This window comes from Mya arenaria, chromosome 9 (genome assembly GCF_026914265.1).
Source record: "Mya arenaria isolate MELC-2E11 chromosome 9, ASM2691426v1".
In the NCBI taxonomy this organism is placed as follows: domain Eukaryota; kingdom Metazoa; phylum Mollusca; class Bivalvia; order Myida; family Myidae; genus Mya; species Mya arenaria.
This window is the reverse complement of record NC_069130.1, coordinates 49,524,284-49,530,283: the sequence shown is the minus strand read 5'-3', so window position 1 is coordinate 49,530,283 and position 6,000 is coordinate 49,524,284.

The window sequence follows — 6,000 nt, the reverse complement described above, 5'->3', positions numbered from 1 at the left end:
TGATTACAAACGAACATACATAATACGCGTTTTGATTTGATGGTAGATCATAACGCACTGACATATCTCTCATTCAATTTTGATTGAAATGAAACTGGAGTATAAGTGTTTCATTTTCAGCACATTGCAACACTGAGAAAAGCCAATTACATAATATTTAGTTTCTTTGAACAGTATTCATTTGAAACAAGAAATATATCGTTACTTTATTTTTCACTGTACATACTTTAGTGTGGAATTGAGGAAAAAGCCGATTGCTTATATGGAATAAGGTTCCTATTTCGTGTTTGAGACGCCGTCTTCATGCTGATGGGGCGGTAATGTTACAGTCTAGTGAACATCTAGGATCAGACATTAATTTAGTTATTGGCATGGTGCGTATGCTTATGCATATTTTTGTCTCAAGATAAAATAAGCACAAGCATGCAGGGTCTATTTTGATGGCATTGGGAAAAAACAACACAAAAGACCTCTCTTAACTTAAGAGAGTATTTTCTATCAGGTATTGACTTGATACATGTAATTATGAAAGTTAAAGAAACGTTTCCAGACAATTTGTTTGAAATAACAAACTCACCTTTTCTATATTTGTTCTCCACTTCCGGTAGCTGAAGCACGATTTTCACAGGTTGGTTTGGACCGTTTGGGATGCTAAAGTTCTGCCAATTAGGAAATCCGAACATATTGCCCTGGCCCTGGCCGGTACTCTGTGAATCCATAGTGGTCTTCAGAGCTTTCAAAGCTTTTAACATGTTTATAAGTTCAATTGCTTTTGTCACATTCATTTCTTGTGTCTGTGGCGGATGTGCAAAGCTTTTATGTGGGTTCATTATGTTAAATATCATTGGCTGGTTAATGTGTTGAGGTACATGTTCAATTTTGCGTGTCTCAGTTGTAATATTGATTGTCCTGTTGCGCTTCTTGTCCGTCTGGGTAGTGTTGTTGGATGTTGCCATACTGTTAAGTCGGCTTACCAATTCATTTCTCGTGTTCAACAAAACACCGAGGTTGCTGTTTGGCGGGGGAGTAGTGGTACTAGTGGAAGCTAACCGTGACATTCCTAGGGCACCGGGTCGCATAAAGTTCCACAACTGTGGTAATGCAGTGTGCAGAGAGTTGGAAGTTAAGATTTCTGGAGTTGCAGTTGTTGTCGATTGGAACATAGTTCCTAATTGTCCTTGAGGTGTGCCAAACGTATTTGTTATTTTTCTTAAGGTATTTTCGGCCTGTTGTCTTGGTGGGACGTCAAACGTTTTTCCAGCCGGTTGTCTTGGTGGGACGTCAACGGTATTAGCAACTGACAGTCCTGGCGGAACGTCAACTGTATTTGCAGCCAGCTGTCTTGGTGGAACGTCAAACATATTTGTAGCTGTTTGTCTTGGTGGAAGGTCAAAGGTATTTGCAGACGGCCGTCTTGATGTGATATTTAACATATTTACAGCCTGTCTTGGTGGAACATCATTAGTTTTTTTTCTTTGCATTGGAAGAACGTCAAACTCTGCGTTGGCAGTACTTGCAAGCAGTGCATTTAGTAGCTCTTGTTGTTGACCAGGTGCAGTAGCATCAACAGATGAAGCCAGTCCTTTAGGATTGATCCAATTGCCAATATTGTCTCCGTTTTGTACTTTTTGTTTTGGTGCCATTGGGTTAACGGGCTGTTGTTTAGATGAACCAGGTCTATTTATGGTGTCTGGTACAGGTTTACTCCAGCTAATCTGAATAGGTCGGCCTGCCGCGGCATCGGGTGCCGGCTTCCAAAGAAGCAATGATTTTAAAGGATTTCCTACAAGCGTGTTGGCATTGCGACCTTGTACCATTTGTGTTGCGGTTGTACTGGGAGCAAGTGTGGTAGTTGTAGGCTTGATTTTAAATCGTTTCAATTGTTTTTTTCTGGCCATCGTATTTCTTCTTCTCGGCTGCACGTTATTCGACGCGCGTTCTCGATTTCGCATCCTTTGGCGTCTGTTAGATGACCCTTGTCGTCGTTTACCCACTCTAGAGACGGGTTGCATTTTTGGTCTATTCAATACGGCCCTTCTTTGTGGCGACTGAGTATTAGGAAGCGAAGGGGCTAATGTGGTAGTAGGTTGCTGGGTCACTTGATCAAACGCGTTTGAAATGGAAAGCATATGAACGGTTTCAGCAGGAACACCGAGCGCTTCAAGACTGGCCTGAAGCTGTGCAAGGCTGGCTTTTTGTTGTGGTGGACTTGCGTTCATTGAAAGTTGCGTGAAATTGTTTTGTTGCGGAGCTGGTCCTTGTTGCTCGAGATTACTTCCTTGCACAAACAATTCGTTACTTCTCTGTTCAACATGTGAATTTTGCTGAGCAGCAGTCTTGTGCCGTTGGATTTTATCAGATTTTAGGTCATGGAGAAGAGATTGCATTTTAGCGAACATGGTAAAACTATCCGGTTTCATTTGAGAAATAATGTTATTGTTATTTATTCCACCTTGAACTGGTTGGTAGGTTGTTATCTTTCCATTGTTTCTGTTTTGTTTAGGAACTTGGTGGGGCATTAGGCTGGGGCTCTGTAATTGTAGCTGAGCAAGCTGTTCAGGTAATATACTATTTGAGTGTCGCTGATCGGGACGCGGTTGTGATAGTCGTTGTTGCGACGGCCATGGTTCAGCTGGCGAACTGTTTTGAGCTTTATGATCACTGGAATGTCCGGCAAGCAACTGCAAACCAAAATTTACTTTTTCTTGCCATGTATTTGGAACGGCATTATTGTCTGCTGTAGGTGTCATTGCTTGCAAACGGTTCATTGATGGAAAAACGCTTTTAGGTTGTCGTTGAATAGCATTCTGTGTCGGTTGCACTTTTCTGACATTTTTGGGATGTAAATCTTCTTTTGGTGACTGTGGATTTGTCTTTGTATTTGAAAGAATCCTATTCCTTGCCCCTTGTTCCCATTGATTCCTTGGTTTTAAACTGGGCAATTGTTTGTTTGGAGCCTGGTTTATATCTTGTGCTATTGGCTTGATGCCGAGCATAAATTCTAAGCTTCCCTCCGGTATGGTTTTCTGCAAACCATGAAGCTTATTAATGGGTCCTGTTGACATCGCAGTGTTTACATGTTGGGTCATGGCTGCTAGTGGGGCTTTCGAAACAGCCTCGAACTGTGTTGTAGCTTGGGCAGTTTGGCTTATACTAGAGGACGGAACCTCTTGTTGGTTTATTAAGTTCGTTAGTGAGACCTTTGGAACGTTTTGATGCATCTGTTGCCTATGATTTCTTCCAGCATTAACAGTATTCCGCGGAACAATCTGTCTCTGGATACTGTTTGTTCGTAACAGAATATTGCTAGTTGTCGATGTTTCTAGCACAGCAGTATTAGGTCGTTGGCTTTTCGGTACGTTCTGATCTTTTAAAACCATAGCTTGTGAGTTCCAATGGTTTGTCATGTTTCTATGTGGTGCGTTATTTCTCTTGTTGGTCTGTCTTTGTTGTTGTCTTTCTTGTGCCTGTTGATGATTTGTTAACTGTTGAATTTCTTGATTCAGTAGCTGCTGCTGTCCTTGCTGTTGCTGTTGTTGCTGCTTTTGCTTCTGCTGCTGCTGCTGTATACGTGTTGTATTTTTTTGCTGTGCGCTTTCGCGTGTTCTAGTTACTTTTGGCATTTGTTGCAACTGAGTTTGTATCTGCTTTTGTAGGGCTTCGATCTCTAGTTGTAACTGTTGTTCTTGAGTTAGTGGTTGTGCCTGTTGAATGTTCGGTTGCTGATAAGGTACTTGATTTTGCTGTTGTCGCTGAGATTGTAAGTTCCTTTGCTTTTGAGAAGAAACTTGATTTTGTTGTTGCTGTTGTAATTGGTTTTGTAGATTAGGTAATTGCCCTTCCGATTGCTGCTGTTTCCCAATTTTGCTTCTGTTGTTTTGAGACTTCGGACCAGTAATAACTAATCCTGCTAATCTAGCAAGCGTATTTAAATTGTCAACAGCTGCACGTCCCTGTGTGGTTTGAGGACGATCCCATGACTGACCTGCTGGTAAAGTTGCCTGCCTTCGGAAACGCCTTTGCTGCATCTGTCCGAATATGTTGTTTGGAAAACCAGTACCTGATTGTTGCGGCTGCATCTGCCCAAATCCGCTGTTTTCGGATGGTTGTTGCTGCATAGGTCCAGCGCCACTGTTCTGGGATTGTGGTTGTTGCCCATTGTAGTTTCGTCTATACAAACGGCCCGGTTGTGAGTTGGTTGCACCTTGGTTGGCTCCATTGCCGATTCGGTCGTATTGTCTTGGTCCAATGTTTGGAAGCACTTGAGCCAAGCATAACGGACCAAATTCCTGAAAAGGCACACATAATGCCATATAAGTTACATTAATCGAAACGAAAAAAGTATCGCATGCACTACAACAGATTTGTTTTTATTGAATTATTTTACATGTTGTTTTTATGTTTTTTTTATCCAAATAATGGAAAATGGTAAACAACCAAAACTCAAACAGAATGGGTTTGACGTTGTTTTTTATAACATAAAATGAGTGCAAATGTTTCAGTTTTTAAGCCCTTCTACTTAATTTTTATTCGACTTTTTATTATTTGTGATTTTTGATAAAGCCTTGTAAATGTTATAATAAACTTACGAATAATAAACTCTTCTTTGTTTTCAAAATCAAATCATCAAATAACTAATTCGGGAGTTTGTCAAATTTACTAGACTTAAGCGTTGAATTTCAGACGATATTCGATCGTCAATTGGCGTATCATGTTAGATTACAAAATAAAGTATTTTAGAAATATTGAAAAAAATATCGTTTAAAGAAAGAAATACTCACAATGAAAATAAACATCCATAGTTTAGCGATATACATGGCTGTATTTGATCAGGCCACACATTGCACTGTACAGGCTCACTAAATAACACAAGATGTCCCGACCATAAGGTTATTATTGTCATCCATTGTGATATGTGTGTGCATGATTTATTGTCGTATCGGTTTTATATGGTATGTATAAATAATAATATTGCCGAATCATTCGATTTTTATTGAATGAATGTGCTTTATAACAGTACAGGCGGTGGTTAGATTAACGTGTCATATTTGTGTTTATTGGAAATGATAAGTCCTAAAATTTTGTTTGTAATTTAGGATAGACTATCAAAATGCATCTTGTCAAGTTCTTTGAAAGTCTTTGCATGTATACATTTTCCTTAGCACAGGACAGGCGCTCAATCATATTCATTTATTCAAAATAAAATACACATGATTTGATACCTAAATAGCTGCAAAGTTTTATAGCTGCAAAGATGATGATAATGATGATGATGATGGTGATGGTGGTGCTGGTGGCTGTGATGATGGTGGTGGTGATGATGATGATGATGGTGGTGGTGGTGGTGGTGCTTGTGCTGGTGGCTGTGGTGGTGGTGATGATGGTGATGATGACGATTATGATGATGATGGTGTTGTTGTTGTTGCTAATGCTGCTGCTGCTCCTGCTGATGCTGCTGATGATGATGGTGATGCTGATGATGCTGCTGATAATGATGATGATGACCACGGCGGCGGCGGCGGTTGTGGTGGTGGTGGTGATGATGATGATGATGATGATGATGCAGTTCCTGCTGCTGCTGATGATGATGATCTCAGTCACGTAATCAAGTCAAAGGAAAGTGCTAATGATTCTTTAACATGTCACATACAAATTCGGATATTTTTAACAATATTACTAATAACAAGTACAGCATGGAAAATGACAGAACCCATAATTGTCTCTAAGACATATCTGTGTTTTTGTTTTGTTATAAACCAGATTTATTACAATACATATCTGTTATATTATGTATAAATCTATAATTGAAAATATGTTGTTATAAAAGAAACTGGACATCATTAAAAGGAGTTTCTGATATCTGATGTATTCTTGAAAATTATTCTTTGGTAGTACATTCGAATAAAAACGTAACAGTCGCGGAATTTAGAATGAATAAAGCAACTTGAAAATACTAAGCAAATATCTTATTGATTGTCTTGTATGTTTCTGATAATTAAA